Source organism: Pinus tabuliformis, chromosome 4_2 (assembly GCF_031772625.1).
Source record: "Pinus tabuliformis cultivar Carrire ecotype Pingquan chromosome 4_2, CPIR1, whole genome shotgun sequence".
Classification (NCBI taxonomy): domain Eukaryota; kingdom Viridiplantae; phylum Streptophyta; class Pinopsida; order Pinales; family Pinaceae; genus Pinus; species Pinus tabuliformis.
In genome coordinates, this window is record NC_142304.1 from 225,803,761 (window position 1) to 225,823,076 (window position 19,316).

Below are 19,316 nucleotides of genomic sequence, written 5' to 3' on the forward strand. Positions count from 1 at the left end.
GTTGAGAAAATGAGCAAGGTATTGGTAGAGGAATTAACATATATTTAAGATTTGAGGAGAAGATAATGAATGAATAAATATTCATGTTATAATTCTATGCGCTTATTGATTAGCATGGAAGAGATAATATTCATTACAATAATCATATCTTTCAAGTTGACTCCTAGCTTTATGGCTTATTTTAAACTATTGAGAAGTTGTGGGTAACCTTCCACGTTTTCCTCCATTGGCATGACTGTGATTTGAGTTGTTGTTCCTTTAGTGCAATTGTATTTTGTATTAGAGTTACATCAAAGTCTAGTTTCTATAATAGGAATGGATCTTGTATTGTGGGTGATCAAGTGCTCAAAAAAATAGCTCAAAATTCAAAGTTGTCAGACCAGTGTGGAACCTAAATGACTACATAGTGCTTGTGTTCCTGAATCTGCCACAACTTGTTTCACGCGAAACATACATCGTATGCTCCTAGAATTATGTTTTGTTCACTTTCCCAAACAAGCAAACTTTTGCAAAAGTTTGACAACCCAATCAACAGTCTATAATGCTGATGTGGTGCTGACTATGCATGTCTATGTGGTAGGTTGTTTGGTCAACATTCTCCAATGAATCATGTTGTGCCAAGTGGCACATTCTCATTGGCTGTAATTTGGCAGTTTTTGATTGGGTGGTTGGTGGCCAACCATAAGCTTAAACATGTCCCAGCCATGGGCCGCCACGTAGTAGCTCGAGGCCACAAAAATTTTGGGTCAAGGTCTGGGCAGCAATAGCAAGGGTCGAACATGTGACCACCAAGCAATGAGACAAGCCACATACCAACACGCAATTGCAAAGGTCTTAACCATATGGTCCCCATGTTTTATATGAATTTGATGAGCGGGCCAATCCCACGGGGCCTTCACTAGGGGAGAAATACCATACCACGTGGGTTTATATTGGGGGATATTTATTGAGGAAAAAATGACATAATATATTGAGTGATATATGGGGGGTAGATGGTTTTTATATTGGCAGGTATAAAAATGGAGCCCAAAGTTAATGAAAAAATATAAAGGGGTATAAAAAATGTTAATGAAAAATTGGATACCTCCAATATCTAGTGAAAGCAAAGGTTTTTTGATAAGGAAGGTGTATTGGGTTCATATTGGTAGGGGGTTAAATAATGTCCTTTTTAGAGGTAATTTCCAATATGTAGTCAAATTAAGGGTATTGTTTAATATGTCGCGAACACATGTGATATGTATGAGGTTCATTAAGTAAAGCCCCCATGGCCAATCCAGGGAGGGGCCAACCCACTGGGGGCCGACAGATGGGGCGAGTCGTTTGCCTTATTCCTGGGCATGTGGCCCCCATATGGCCACAATTTGTGGAATTAAGGTGTTAGAGGACATTTAAATTGTCTGGCAATTTCACCCGAAAATCAACGAAATTTTCACTCCGTTAGTGTGTTTTAGGGTGAATTTGTAGGATGGTGTTGGGGTTTGGGGAATTTGCAGTGTGATTAGCATAAAACTTGGAAAGTCCATAACTTGTTTAGCCTTTTACGAAATCAAGAGCAGAAAGAGGCTACACAGGCATTTTTGGGCATTCTGAAGCCATTGGAATGGGTTTTAGAGCTTTCTGAGAATTGTAAACTGATGTATTCACACTTTTGGGAATAATAGAGATGGTCAAGCCATTGCAAGCTAGACCAAGGAGACATACCCCAGGAGGGATGAACTCCTTCATCGTGTGCTACTGTGATACTATTTTTGGTGATGTTCATGTCTGTTATATGTTGTTGTTCATTTGTTTGTTTATGTTAATTTTCACATAAAATTTAAATAAAGGAACTCAAAAACTCATGTTTAAACTTGAAAGTATCCTCATGAATCCTTAAGCACTTGTAACATATTATGAAAAGGAATTAGCACAACAAAACTAATTTTCCTATTCAAATCAAGTTTGGTATCAGAAGCTGTGGTTTTCTTTATGCAAGGAGGATTTAAATATTTGCAAGTGAATGTCATATGCTTACAAGGTTGAGCTCAAGAGAGGAGAAGGGAATTTGGTTGAAAGCCCTGAAGTTGGGTCAAGGAGAAGGAGTGCAAGGTTGCCATAATCTCCACCATTAGTTCTTCCTCAAGTTTCAGTCGAGACTTCAGTGAGAATGTCTCATGAAGGAGAGCCTACAATCATGATAGAGGATGAGAAGGTATTTAAGAAGGATTTCCTTGACATGACAGAGATGGTGAAGATCCTCTATGAAGAGAGGAATACCAGACTGCAGGGTGAAAGCTCCAAGCCTCCCAAAGGAGAAGGTTCTTTAGGAGGAGGAGGTAATGGAAATGGAGTTAAACCTCCAGCCTCTCCACCATCTTCTTCATCTTCTTCACAGGCATATTCACCCACTTCCACTAATACAAACCTTACTCATACTCATCAACATACATCAAAAGGAACTGGTAAATCACCCCTGTTAAAACTTGATATTAAATTTGAACTGCCCATGTATAATGGTGAAGTGAATGCAAATAAGCTTAACAATTGGGTTCGTCATTTGGACATTTATTGCAAAATTCAAAACCTTCAAGAGGATTACATAAAAATTCAGCTAGCTTCCTTAAGGCTACAGGGTGCATCACTAGTATGGTGGGAATCAAAGATACAAGAAGAGATAAATAAAACATTGTAAGATCTCAATTTATTGGTCTAATGTCATTACCGCAATTAAAAGACAATTCTACACTCTAGTATATATGCAGAAATCCATCATGAATTTACAGAACTTTAGATAACTTAAAGGTCAAAATGTGTAATATTACACCCAAGAATTTAGGAAAGATGTCTCTAGTGTTAGGTGTAGATTTGCAATCACAAGACACATTGTTGAAGTACATAGGGTGCTTACACATTTAGCTTAGGCATGCTATCCTTATGTTTAATCGCAATAATCTAGATGAGGTGTGTGTGCAAGCCACTCATCTTGAGGCAAGAGGGAAAAATACTCCAAAAGACGGCAGTAAAAATCCATTCAAGGGTAAAACAATGTAAACTTTGAAATGAGAAGTATAAACTCAAAATGGGAACTCTAGCAAAAAAACCCAAAAAAACATGAAAATAGTGCTAAAAATGAAAAGTGTGTATACTGGAATGATGTTCTTTTTAGGGTCAATTTTCAAGATTTTAAAAAACTGGTAGTAAAAATGATTTTTTGGTGCAAAAAATAGTTGTTTTTGAGGAAAAAAACGCACTAATGTTTTTGGTAGAATAACATTTTTCTTTTCCAAGTACAATTTGAACATTTTTTAGTAATGACGATAAAAATAAAATAATGGGATCCGAAACACATTAAAATTTCATTAGTTTTCATCCATGTTGTTAAACATATAATAACATGACACTAAATATCGCTAAAATTATAATTGTTTTCAACAATAACATTAAGGATACAAAACAAATTGGAAAATTTTCAACCATAGAATTAAAAAACTCTAAGTTTTCAACACATTATGAACAAATTACATGAATAAATTAATCAAAATGTCAATACTTGTAGACTGAGTGAAACATAAATTATATCTCTAAGTTATTGTTGCATTGTAGATATTCTAAATAATAAAAATCATCATAATGAAAACATATAATCAAACAAACATAAAAATGACTCATAACTTCATTTAACACCATATGGCAATTTTTATTTCAAGATATGATGCAAACATCAGTTATATAAACTGTCTTAGACAACTATTCAAAATCAGTCATATTTTCTTGCACACCATCAGAGTTCACATCTTCAGATGAATGATTGGATGCAGATGAATATGTTCCATATTCTTTTCTTTCGTCAACTAGTACGCCACCTGATTCCACATGCATGCACACCATTTCAGGTTTCAAAATTATTCTGGATCTATGACTAGTTTTAGCAGACTCCCATCTTAACATTGTTCCTTCTGGTAACAACCTCTTAAGAATCTCCAACATTTTGAAGCGAAGAGTTCCGCTCTTTGTTAAATTGAAGCCATAAACAAGTATGTCAACATCCTCCAATTTTAAGAGTTCTGTGCGATGACGATCTATATTTGTACCCTTTATTTTTCTCTTTCCGCCAATTTTTTTATCAACTACCATCTTGGGCTTATACACACTGTTGAATGGGTGTGTATTTGTGGCATACCAATGTACTTCAACACCTGAAACATCTTCATTTTTTATAATGACCTTTATAACCATAGAAACCCAGAATGGATAGCCATTGGGATCTCCATCTGCTAGCACTGTGATCATGAAACCCTCCTTAATATCTTGTACTAAACCCCTATAAAGGTATTCCATGGCTTCGCATTGTGCATGATATCTTCTGGAACCAATATACATTTCTCTTTCCTCTCCCTGTGAAGAATTAATAATACCTTGAGATTGTTGATGTTCAACAATGTTTCTTTCCTCTTGTTCATTTGACACATTTTGTGGCCAAATAAATGGATTTTTCAAAGGTTTGTCTTCATTTGTTGTTCTTGAAATGATATCACTTTGATTATTAAAAAAAAACTCCCACCAAACTTAATCAAAAATATCAAAGTACTCATATGTATATCTAATACATTTTTTAATTTCTTCTAGGCAATCAAAATAATTTATATCTCTATTTTGCCTGCGTGCATTATGAACTTCAACAACTGATTGTAATAACAATATATTTGACGCAAATATTGGATGCTCTGGAATGAACTTCCAAAACTCCAAACCTAATAACACCACCCATTCTATAGTAGTTGGATACTTCTTTCCCCATATTAGTGTTTTCCCATCAATTTTTGTGATACGAAATTGATGTTGGAAGCTAATGTCATTAAGCTGTTCAATGCATTTTGTCCGACCATGCGATCCCAGAATAAGCCTTCGCATATCATGTTATGAAACCATATCACAAAAAGATAGAAAAGATAGATCAACGCCTTAGAATTCAACCTCTTCGAGGGGGTAACCTCCTTTACATTACACAAATGAACAATTCTTGGGTGATTCAATTGACAAAACCTCCTTTCTATATATAGGAGTCTAAGGGGTCACAATATAACCAAATCAACCTAACAATAATAATATAAAGGCACAAAAATAACAATAGAGGGATTCTATGGGGCACAATAACAATAATATGAGGATAATAGGGGCACAACAATAATAATAACGGATACAATGACAATAGTAATGGGGGAATCACTAGTATTATAGGGACCTAACATGCCCCTCTCCTTCAAAAAAGTGTTGTCCTCAATGCTTGAGTAGTTCTGGATGCTTCTGTATAAAATTCTCATCCTCCCATGTCGAATCTTCAGTAGGTAAGTTCTTGCACTTAATCAGATACTCTGAAATTGATCGATATCGTAGCTGTCAAGTTCTTTTCTCTGTGAATGCTTCCGGTTCCAATATAATTTTTCCTTCCACGCTAAGTTCTGGCAATATTTTTTTAACTTGGAGCTTGTCGCATATAACCTTCTTTAAACAGGAAACATGGAAAACTGGGTGCACTCGAGAAGCTGCAGGAAGCTCCAATTTGTATGCCATAGTACCAATCTTTTGCAACACCTTGTACGGACCATAATACTTTGGTGATAATTTATTATACTTCTTAGCTTGCTTGAGGGACATTTATTTATATGGTTGTAGCTGTAGGAATACCCAGTCACCTACATCAAAACTACTTTCATTGCGATGTCAATCTGCCTATTGTTTCATTTTATTCTACGCCAACACGAGGTTATCCTTTAAGAGTTGGAGAACTTGTTTTTGATGCTCAATGTGACATTCCGTTGCTTGAACCTTAGAATTTTCTCTTAAATATGATGTGATGGATCGTGGCTGATATCCATAAAGTGCCATAAATGGGGTCATTTTTGCTACATTATGGAAAGAAGTGTTATACCACCATTCAGCCAGAGGCAACCATTTGACCCATTGTGTCTGTTTATCATATACAATGCAACAAAGATTTCCTTCCAAACATCTATTTACTATCTCAGTTTTCCCATCAGATTGTGGATGATAAGATGAGCTATGAGCTAACTGAGTACCAAGACAAGAAAATAATTATGTCCAAAAATTTCCAGTGAAAATGGGATCTCTGCCACTTACGATAATCTTTGGGTTTCCATGTAGCTTTTGAATTGTTTCCGAAAATGCAATAGAAATTGTACTGGCTTTAAATGGATGTGATAATGCACAAAAGTGTGCATACTTGATAAGTCTGTCAACTACCACCATGATGACACTCTTTCCTTTAGAATTGGGTAAACCTGTGATAAAATCCATTGAAACCTCCTCCCAACGTTGGCTTGGAATGGATAAAGGTTGTAATGGACCTGGGGTCTTAACTGTTTCAACTTTATTTTGTTGGCAAACCAAACATTCCACCACAAAATTTTGAATATCTGATTTAAGACCATCCCAAAAAGATTCCTTCTTAACCATGTTGTAAGTTTTTAAAAATCCTGAGTGCCCTCCTAAGGGAGAAGTGTGCAATTCCATAAGAATATTTTGTTTGAGTAGGGAATTCTTACATAGGTATAAGAGATCTTTGTACAATAACAAATCATTTTTCCAGCTAAATGTATCAGATGTATTAGAATCTTGTTGTAACTTTTGAATAAGTTGCCACACTTCTTTTTCACTCTTCCATTCGTCCCTTGCTTCGTTTATCCAATCTGGTTGGATAATAAAAATGGTGCACAACATTGCTTCCACATCCCCATCCTTCCTTGAGAGTGCATCTGCCACAACATTTTGCTTCCTTTTTTTGTAGATGATTTCAAAGTCATAACCCAACATCTTTGTGACCCAATTTTGTTTCTCTTCAGAGGATAATCTTTGTTCTAAAAAGCATTTAACACTATCATGATCCGTTTTTACCTTGAAGTGTATTCCCATTAAGTAGGGTGGCCATTTATTAAGTGCATGTAGTATTGCCAACATTTCCTTCTCATAAATAGCTTTGTGTAAATACTTTCCCTTGATGGACGACTTTTGAAAGTGATGGGTCTTTCTTCTTGCATTGAAACATCACCAATTCCATTTCCTGAAGCATCACATTCCACAATAAAGGTTTTTGTGAAGTCGGTGTAGCTAAGACCGATGCTTGGCACATTGCCTCTTTAAGATGTTTGAAGGCCTTTGTTGCTTCTTGAGTCCATGAAAATGAATCTTTCTTTAATAATGTTGTCAGAGGTGCTGCTATTCTCCCTTAATTCTTAAGAAACTTACGATAATACCCTGTCGACCCGAGAAATCCTCGCAGATGCTTTATTGATGTGGGGATTTTCCATTCCTTAATGGCTTTAATTTTTCTACGGTGTACCTTAACACCTTCATGAGATACAATATGACCCACATATTCCACCTCTTGTACTCCAAAGAAACATTTGGAGATTTTCGCATATAATTGTTTCTCCTCCATAGCACCCTATCAACATGTTCAACATGATCCTTCCAAGACTTGTTGTAGATTAGTATATAATAAAAAAATACTAACGCAAATTTTCTAAGGAAGGGTTTGTAAATGGAATTCATCAAACCCTGAAATGTAGAAGGTGCATTGGCAAGGCCAAAATGCATGACCAAAAATTCATAATGACCCTCATGAGTTCTAAATGTTGTTTTTGGAATGTCTTCAGTCTTCATTATGATTTGATGATATCCTGAACAAAGATGCAACTTGGTGAAGTAAATTGATCCATGTAATTCATCCAATAATTCGTCAATGACAGGAATGGAAAATTTATATTTAATAGTGAGCTTGTTGAGCTCCCTATAATTCGAACACATACACCATCATCCATCCTTCTTGTGCACCAATACTATTGGAGCAAAGAAAGAACTTTGACTCGGTTGAATTATACCAGCCTCTAGCATTTCTACAACCATACATTCAATTTCACTCTTTTGGGCATAGGGATATTTGTATGGCCTAATGTTTGGAGGAACACTTCCCGGAATGAAATGAATAGCATGATCACGATCACGAATAGGTCAGAGACCTTTGGGAGTCTCAAATACCTTGGAATGATTGTCCAAACTTTTTGGAGATCTGGAGAAATAGATGAGTTCGATGTGGAAACATATAGCAAACATAATTGTGCAATTACACCTCATTGTTCATTTTTTAGAAGCTTTTTCATACCGTTAGAGCTAATTATCTCTCCCGGTTTCCCTGCAATACCCCTTAATTCAACTTCCTTTCCTTCCGTAGAAAATTTCATGAAAATTTCTTGAAAATTAAAAGCTATTGTACCCAAGGATTGTAGCCATTAGACTCCTGGTACAACATCAGCACCTCCCATTGGAATGGAAAGCATTGGGCTATTCAATACATATTCTCCCATTGATAGCTTGATATTATGGCACTTTCCAAAGAAATTTATGGTTCCTCCACTTGAAACCATCACTTGACACTCTAGTGCTGGATATAGGAAGCAATTCAATTCTTTTGTTATCTTACAATGAATAAAATTGTGGGTACTTCCTGACTCAATCAACACTATTACCTTTTTCTTCTTGATATGTCCTTCTATCTTGATAGTTTGAGGAGTTGTAATTCCAGCTAATGCATTACAAGATATGGTCGGATTCATTTCTTCTTTATTTGGGGTTTGTTCCTGGAGTATATCCTCTTCTTTTGACATTTATTGTTCCTTTTCTCCCTCCTCTTCACAATCTATGTAGAATAATTTCTTCTCAACACACTTATGACCTTTAGTGTATTTGCTATCACAACTGTAACAAAGCCCTTTTTCTCTTTTTTCTTCCAATTGTTGTGGTGTCAACCCTATAGGTTGTGGAGGGCTAGGGGCAACAACACTTCCATCTTTATAGTTGTGAGTGGTAGGCTTCCTCGTTTCCATAATTTTTCTTTCCATTTTTCTTGCTAACCTTAATGCCTTCTCCAATGAATCAGGTTCCCAAAGGAAAACCTCATGTTGGATATTATCCTTTAAAGTCCCTATAAACACATCAATCCTATGCTCCTCTACAATATCTTTTACCCTTATGTTCAATTTTTGGAAGTCTCCAATCTGGTCCATCATTGAACCCTTTTGTTTGAGACTTATCAATTGGCTAAAAGAGGTGTTTCTTTTTCTATCCTCATAATGTGCTATCATTTCCTCCATAAAAATTGCCCAAGTGACAATTTGTTTAGGAGAGCAAATCCATCGATACCATACAAACTGATTTGGTTCCAAATATAAAGTTGCAATACATACCTTTTGTGTGTTTTACACATTATGGAGATTGAAAAATGGCTCCATCTGTAGTATCCATGTTGTGGGATCCTTGCCATCAAACTTCCTCATATTGACTTTTGGAATATGGTGGGTCTTCAATCCAACATAAGAGTCTATGAAATCATGATTAACATTTCTTTTGTTCTCATCACAAGTTTTCTTTACTACCCTTTCACCATTAGTGACCATTTCTTGTAGCAACTTATTCAAATTTATCTTCAATTCTTTTATCTTATTGTCCATGCCATTCATCTTAGCTTCCATCTTAGCGTCTGTGCCATTCATCTTAGCTTCCATGCCATCCGTCTTAGCTTCCACATCATTCATATTAACTTGCTTGCCATTCATATTAGCTTCCATGCCATTAATCTTGGCCTCATTTACATTTAGTGAGAGTGAAATTTGTTGTACTTGGTCTTGTAATTTTGATATATCATGTTGCATTTCTTCCTCTTATTCACGAGTCATGCTAGAGATTTCATTTTGCCTACTAGGTGTTTCCATTTTCTTTCTTCGGGGCATTAATTAATGCTAATAATTCTTCACTATTCCCTTGAATTCCTTCAAACTAATTTTTTAAACCAAGCTTATGAAAAAATTTAAAAAAATCTACACACATTTTTTCACTTTATAGGAGCTCGATATTGCATCTGATGTATCTCTGTAATTTCAGATCTTCTAGTTTTGAAATTGTGACCTACAGTAGCCCTATGTGTCCTCTTTCCGATGCCACCAGTCTAATTGAATTTATATTCCCCAAGAAGGATTTATACACAATCTCCCAAGATGACCTGATTATATATCTTTTCAGAAGAGCGAACTTGTATGAAGTGCCACATGTCACTATTTCTACCTTAGGATCTATTTGGAATGTAATTTGGAAGGCTGCAAAATGGACAACTTCCTCAGATAATATCTCCACAAATATAGCGCGAAAACCTCTAAAATTTGAACCCAAGGTTCAGAACAATTTCAACCCAAATGGGCTTTTCTTTAAGCATCGGAAACGTTGCAGAAAAAAAGTTATAGCGCAAATGCCACGATGACCTGTTTGGAACAGCGGAACCCTAGAATCCAAAGCTCTGATACCAAATGTTATGAAACCAACTCATAAAAAGATAGAAAAGATAGATCAAAACCTTAGAATTTAGCCTCTTCGAGGGCGCAACCTCATTTACATTACACAAATGAACGATTCTTGGATGATTCAAATGACAAAACCTCCTTTCTATATATAAGAGTCTAAGGGGTCACACTATAACCAAGCTGACCTAACAATAATAATATTAAGGCACAAGAATAACAATAGAGGGATTCTATGGGCCACAATAATAACAATATGGGGACAATAGGGGCACAAAAATAATAATAAGGGATACAATCACAATAGTAATGGGGGAATCACTAGTATTATATGAACCTAACATGTCAACAGTTTCTTCCAACACATCAAAAGTAGGCTTTGGAATGTATGATTTCTTAATACATTCAATTAATGATGGCAAGCTCCGAACTTCCTTCCTCCTCAATGTGACTGAAAAACGACTGAACATATGATCAATATGGTAATGAGTGTGCAGAACAAGAAGGAAACCAGCTTTACCTTCTGAAAAATTCTCAATTCAACAACCATGTTTAGATATCCAAAAACAATCTATTTTTTTTTTCATGACAAGTGTTGTCCAATTGTAGATACAAAACTTCAGGAATATTACCAGACCAATGAGAAAGCACATCATGAATTATGGTTATTGTCATATTTGCATCATTATGAATATTTGGGGCTGTGAAGTATACCCTTGGCAACATTTTCCCATTGAAGACCATATAACTGACCAAGTGATGTTGAATACAAATTTCATCTTGTAAATTTTTGGGTGTGCGAACAAAATGTGGTAGAAGTGCTTTCTTCTGGTCCATACCATCAATTATCAAACCCAAATATTTATTTGGATTATCATAACACTTCTTTCGATGCTTTTACAACTTTTTCCTTTCACTCGTTTATTGTTCACGATGCTCTTGAAGTGCTTTGACAATGGAATCTACCAAGATAAAATAAAGTCATTAAGAAATATGTTTTCATATTTAATGACTATACAATTTTAAAAGTTAAAGTTATGAATGTTTACCTCTTTCTGACCCTTCACATGTATCCCTTTTTTATTTAAGAAAAACACATGTACCACAAATCCTCATCCTTGTATTCTTAGGAATATGAAAATTATTGAATTCTTTCTTACATATCTTCACAAAATATTGATATATAATAAATCGACCAAGTCCTTCAGCACCTTCTACATATTCTTTGTATAAGCTGTAGATTTATCATCTTGAGAAATTATCTGGAATATCTATTGTCTCTCTATTTGGCATACATGCTGCATGGTTTGAAAAGAAATATTTCATCCATGACATTGCAGTATTTGATAATGGCCGAAACTGTCGTTTATAATGTACTTCTGAATAAAATGTGGGGTCCTTTCCTAATTTTTCTTGGATTCTTGACAGACGAAAATTACCTATTGAATGAAACATTTTGAAAGCCTTTCTACAGATAAATAAAGACCCAATATGATAATCATAACCTGAAAATGTAGATTTCATGCACCCCACTAAATATGAATTTTACATGCTTTTATTAATTGACAAATATCTCTTCCTTTTCTCTAATGGAAACTTGAAATCCATATGTTTCAAGCAGTCTCTTTGACAACATTCACTTGAAATGAGAGCACTGATAGAAATTCTACTCATCAGATATTCTGCTCTACCCCTTGTATAACTAGAAAATCTTGGATAGATATGAAAAGGTTTGCTCCTACTCCTCGATACAATATTTCCTAGCAACATCTCCATCATTGGATCATCATTTGTATGAGAATTTCCATCATCATTATGAGGAATGTTATCCTCATTATGATCATATATTGTTTTGAAATACTGACTTGGAGGATATTCTTCATCTTTCCCTTCTTCAATGCTACCCTCATAGTCCTTAGAATTAGGACGAAATGGAAAATTTGACTTGATTTTTATTGGATATTCTTCACCATGTGCATTGTTAGTGCTACTCTCATAGTCCATATGATTAGGACTACATAAAAAATGTGACTCTTTTCTTATTGAAAACTCTTCATCCTCCCCTTCATCACTGATGCTCTCATAGTCCTTAGGATTAGGACTAAGTGCTTCATCCTATACTTTGTTACTGTTGCTCTCATAGTCCTTAAGATTCTGACTAAGTGGAAAATGTGACTCTAGATTTATTGGAACTTCTTCATCCTGGCCTGCATCACTACTGCTCTCATAGTCCATGGGATTAAGACTAAGTGGAAACTATGACTGTTTATTTATTTGAAAATATTCATCATGCTCTTCATCACTACTACTCTCATAGTCCATAGGATTAGGACTAAGTGGACATTGTGACAATTTATTCATTTGAAATTCTTCATCATTGCTGCTCTCATAGTCCATATGATTAGGACTAAGTGGACACCATGACACTATTAATTTAAAATTCTTGATCAAGCTCTTCATCATTGCTGCTCTCATAGTTCATAGGATTAGGACTAAGTGGACACTGTGACACTCTATTAATTTGAAATTCCTCTTCATGCTCTTCATCACTGCTACTCTGATAGTCCATAGGATTAGGACTAAGTGGACACCGTGACACTCTATTCATTTGAAATTCTTCATCATTCTCCTCATCACTACTGTTCTCATAGTCCATAGGATTACGGCTAAGTGGAAACCGCGACTCTTTATTTATTTGAAAATCTTCATCATGCTCTTCATCACTGGTACTCTCATAATCCATAGGATTATGACTAAGTGGAAACTGTGAATCTTTATTTATTTGAAATTCTTCATCCTTTCTTTCATCTATGCTGCTCTCATAGTCCTTAGGATTAGGAATAAGTAAAAGATTTGACACTCTATTCATAGTGGAATAATTTCCGTTATATTAAACAATATGAATAGAGTTGTTACGTGATGAATATGTCGATACTTCACAAAGCGAAACTTCACTATCAAAAGAGTCCATGCCTTTCAAACATAAGAGGTTGAATGGTACAAATGCACTCTGTAAAAATGATAATATATAGCTTAAAGAATGAAAATTTCCCTCTAAAGTTTCCCTCCAAAAATTTTGTTTCATGTATTTTCCTCCATAATTTTCTTCTACAATTTATTGAAAAAATTTAACTAAAATTTTCTTATGAAATTAATCTTTTAAAATAAATCTTTAAATTAATATGGTAAACTAAATCTTTTACCTAAATTAATTTTTTACTTAAACTATATAACATTTACTAGACAGTTGAATGGTTTTTTGTTTTTTTGTTTCTTTGGTTTTTTTTTTTTTAATTATATCTTTTATGACACATTTATAATAAATTGCTATCTGACCATAACATGATATATATGTTAAGTTTTTATAAAATAAAATTAATACCACATTCACCATGCGTTAAAACAATTCCCGTAATGTTCTCTTTATCATAATTTAGTATATCGCCATAACAAGATTTATATGTTAAAGTCTTTATAAAAACTAATTAATCTCACATTCACCGTGTGGTAAAACAATTCCATAATGTTCGTTTTCTCATAGTTCCCTATATCACCATAACAAAATTAACATGTTAAAGTTTTTATAAAAACAAATAAATCCCACATTAATCGTGCAGGAAAATAATTCCATACTTTCCGCTATATCATAAATTTCATTATCACTATTCCTCACATCACATCAAGGCTTTTCGAGGTTCATTAAAAGACTTGGAGAGAATTTGTAAAGAAACTACATTGTGATCGACAACATATTCAACAGAAGATTATCACATTTGAAAGGATAGTTTCCCTTTTTCTGTGTGCAAGTTTTAAAATTCAACAGGTTTAATGAAATTTAATTTTTTTCTAGAAATTAAAGATTTATATGAGCCAGGTTTACCTGATGGCCTCATGGTAGGCAAGAGGCCACTACGTCTGTAGTGGGCATGGTGGGTCCGATCGTGCTAGCCGGTGGCACCCACCTCTGCAGCTAAACGAGCTCATTGGGGTGGAGACCCGATTCTCAGAATTAGTCCTCTACCCCCATCGCCCATTGGGCTGCGAGGGAGGGGCAAGAGGGGGTTGCATGCAACACCTCCCACCCTACCCCGGCGGCCCAACGGACCCGTGTGGCTGTGGAAGTCGAGCTGGGAGGGCTGCATGCAACCCATCCTGCCCTAGCCCAGCAGCCCAACGACCCCATTGGGCCATCACGGGTGGAGACCTGATTCTAAGAATCATGCCTCCACCCCCAACATCTCATTGGGCCACAGGGGTGGGGCAGGGCAATGTGTTATCCCCTCTACCCCACCCCCAATTTTGAGAATCGGGCCTCCACTCCTGGCAGCTCATTGGGTCGTGGGGATGGGGTGGAGGGGCTAGGCACCAGTCCCTTTACCTCACCACCATGGCCCAATGGGCCGCTGGGGGTGGAGTCACATTGGGTTGTGGGTATGGGGCAAAAGGGCGCCGAACTAACCCCTCCACCACACCCCTAAGTCCCAACTGGTTGTTGGGGGTGGAGGCCCAATTCTGACCACCCCTGGCAGGAGGGGGCTGCATTTTTTTAATTTCTTATTTTTTTTAAAGGTTATGTTTTACAAAATTATTTATCATTTATTGTTTTGCTTATTAATTTAAGCTATTTCGTTTTTTGTAATTTACTGATTTACATATATGTGTCTTCTTTTTGTAGTAAAATGGCATCAAAGAAGATTTTTGTCAATCTTTCTGGACCAAAGATTGCTAAAATTAAAGATGGATCCTCAAAAAGCACTTTTGAATGAACCAAACCTGAGCTAATAACTACAAATCTATCAAGTGCCTCAAACAATAAGAAGATGATTTCATACTAGAAGAAATCAAAAGAAGTGAAGGCTACATAAAATGTGTGGTATGTGAAAGATAGAGAAGGTAAACATGTATATATATATATATATCCCTAATGATAGTGGAGTTTATGAGGTGCTGGGAAAGTTAATAAAAATCTGTTTGATACTGGACACTAGAGTTGTTTATGTACTTAGAAAACCGCCCAAGTCGCATGACAAGATTAAATACGGATATCATTGTCATTGTATGACACAACAGATGAATCTACAAAGTTTTGTAAACAAATTATAAACATCATTGCACATGATATGGTAAGTATTGTTATTTATATTTGTGTTTTACTTATTGTAACTGTCTCATTATATTTTTATAACTTAGTTTTTATTGACATATGATATTTTGTTTGATAGAATTTCATTGAAAATCTTTCAATTGTGTTGGGAGGCACTTATTTCATAGAGGAAGATATTATGAATGTTTTCAACAGTTTCTGCTCAGAGTCAGAAGAAGATATGGTGAACAAGAAAAAAGTAGTAATTCATGATGCTACAAAACTACATCCAAGGGATCAGAAAAAAATGTTTTTAGTGGATAAATCTAGAAAAGGTAGACATGTTACTTTTGAAGACAAGGAAGTTGAAACTGACACTGAATAATATGTTTCCATTACTGAGGATGACATAAGAACTGATATTAGAAAGGAGAAGAGCCATAAAAGACCAAAAGTAGCAATGCCTAGGAATATCTCTGTTCTAGTTAAATACAAGAATGTTAGGAGGAAGAAAATGAAAGTTGAACATTCTCAAGTAGTCATTGCCAACAGTGAAGATCCTAGTGAAAATTCAAAGAAGTTAGGGAAATAATTACACGAGGAGTTGATTTAGATGATGGCATTATTAAAACAAAACAAAATGAAATTCGACATAACTTGACAAATACATACTTAATTGAGGGTGGTCATACATTTCAGGTTAATATGAGATAAACCTATAAGCCAAGTGAACGACAATGTAAATATAAAATTAGAAAGCCACACCACCTACATGTTCACAACTTGAAGACATTGATGAGGTACAATCCATATGCACATGTGGTTAATTATGTGCTTCTTATTGATCCAATTCAAGTTCCCAATAAAAAAGGATTTGGTGCTTTGGGGGAACCATTCTGTACAAGCTCAAAGGAAATTGATGGAGGAATATCGCAATAACCTACGTTTTGAAACAATGAAATGTATCATTTATGTTGGATTCTCATATATAGAAGCAAAGTTATTGGCATAGGGTCATAATTCAGATAATGATTATAGGATGTCTATGGATTTCATCCAAAGTGTTAGATTTATTCATAATGAATTTGAAGAAACATGTGGTGGGGATAAGATAAATTTTACTATATAATTCCGAAAGGAATGTTGTATGGAAATAAGCTATCAAATTGAGGAGAAAATTAGTTCAAAATGTGACAAAGTAAATACTAATATATTCAAAAGTATTGATAAAATTTTCCAGTTGGAATTTAGAACTCGAGAGATATGGGAATTGATTAATGATATTTTTAGCATGTGGGAGAAAATTTGCATTAAAAACCATAAGGTCAAAATGTCTAAACCATTGATATGTAGCAACAGTAAATCAGGTACTGAAATGAAGAAGCCTCCAGAAGATATGATTATCACACTTAGAGAGCATTGCAAGGAGAGAAGGATGAAAAAATTGTTAAAGAAATATTATCTCATATGAGGTTAGGGGAAATATCATTGGAGGAATTTTTGAGGAATTTCAAAAGTAAGTTTGTTAAATTATTTTGTACTTATTTCTAGATTATAATTTTCTTTTAAATATAACATATTGTTCTTGGTAATATTTTTTATACATATCATTATATTAACTTTTTTTACTTTATCTATTCAGTCAAAAAGTTTACATGAAAATACAAGAACAAATGGTTAAATTGTTGAATGAAGATAGTTGGGATGATATTGTATGCAACTATCCAGATTCAAGTTCTACATCAACACTAAAAGATTTTTATCTTGCATTTAAAAAGGTATGTGTATTTATACATTAATTTTTATTCATATGTACACTATTTTTATTTTACTTATACATATATTTGTTTATTTTATTAAAGATGAGGAAGGATGCAAATGGAGCATGAGATATTTTCAAAACCTTTATTGAAAAAATTAAGATCGAAATATTGAAAAAGCAGCGTCTTAGGAATGTTGAACTTGATCCAACTCTTACTCATTTCATTTGGAAAGGGCTTGATACTAATCAATATCAAGTAATACAAGGTGACTGTGAAGACATTTCTAAACTGATACCTAAAATGGATTATTCCCTAGTTCTTGCAGATATTCCCCATGGTTTCAATATCCCAAACATTGACTATGATAATGACCCTTATACTTATCAAGATCTTAGTAAAGTGGTTACGAGAATTGTAGAAGTCACAACATCAACATTACACTGATTTGTGACATTTCATCAAGACACACAATTGGCAATGTTATTGTCAAGCTTCAAAGGGAAAAAAAAACTCAAAGATGTAGCTTACATGGTATGATGTTGAAAATGTATGTTTGATTAATGTTAGAAAACTCATTTATGTACACGTTAATTGAACTTTTACTATTTCATGTTATAGGAAAAAGTCAAATCTTCTTAACCGTGAAGATCAACCAATTATAAATGATTGTGAGTTCATCCATATTGATAGTTAGACAAAAGATGATGGCTATATGTCTATGTTTTTTAATTGGGTAGATGGAAAGAGTCATAGCTAAGTACTAGTTTATGATGTTGTTCTGAAAAAACTAGCATATGAAGATAAATAAAAAAAGGAGAGATAGTTAACATTTATCAAAAACCACAGTGATTGATTAACTATCTTACACACTTATGTTCAAATGAAAGAGATTGTGCTCTAGGTTTATTTTCTGGCTCAGGTAAGTTTTATTATATAGGATTGAATTTCGATATATTCTTTCTTAATTTGTATGTCATTACACTAATTTATTTCATTATTTCTTTTGTGCTTGATAATTAAGTACAACACTAGCACGTTGCCTACAAAAAGGAAGAAATTGCATTTCCATTGAAAAAGATCCAGTACACTGCAAATTTATTCAGCAAAGAATTAATGCTCTTCAATTTCTTCTAGATGCAATGCAAGAAATTGGGTTGAAGAGAGGGGATTTTAGAGAATTACGTGTGGCAAAAAAGGAAAAGTAACCTCAACCACCATTACATGGAATGATTGGAAATGCATATATTGGGAGATTCACAGACATCAAAGATCCATTACAAGAGGAAAATGAGAAAAATGAAGCAAAAAATATTTTGGAAGAAGACAGTGATGAAACTCTAGAGAACGAAAAGTTTGGATTACGTGTTATTGCTGATTAAATTTTAGTTATGCTTGGAAATTAAACTCATTTTTTGTAACTATTCATTAGCTATACTCATAATGTTTTGACTTTGACATTTTATGAGAAGAATAAGCATTCAATTAATGTTGTTATGTGTTCAATATTTGTATTATCCGATTTTCACTTCAATTTTTATGTCAATCGTTATTTTTTGAAAAAAACAATGATTATTATTATTTTTTGACATGAAATTCACAAAAAAAACTATTATTTAACCATTTTTTTGTTGAATTTTTCCTGTAAAAATTGTGATTTTGACATGTGATTTCTAACAAAAAATTATCAAAATGTGTAACTTTTTAGTTATATTTATGTTCAAAATGGTTATTTTTATGTCAATTGCTAAAAATTATTTTTTTTAGAGACAATTATTTGATGTGCATTGAAAATTAATTAGCGATATATAAATATGTCGAATATCGAAACTTTAAAATATCAACCTTCTTCTTTAACTATGCAAAAAAATAAAAACCTCGCTACAAAAAAAAAAGGAAAACAAGAAAATATGAAGAAGAAGAGCACTTCAAAAATTGTTAAATTTAGAAAATAATTATTCACGATTAATACATTATAAAATTTAAAATAACAAAATAGGTATTTTAAAAAAAGGGCCTCATGCAAAATCAACACTTTCTATAATCAACCTGAAAATCACTAACATTATAAAAACTAATGTACATAAAAAAACTTCATGTGTTAAAAACTACTAAAAAAACATGTGTATT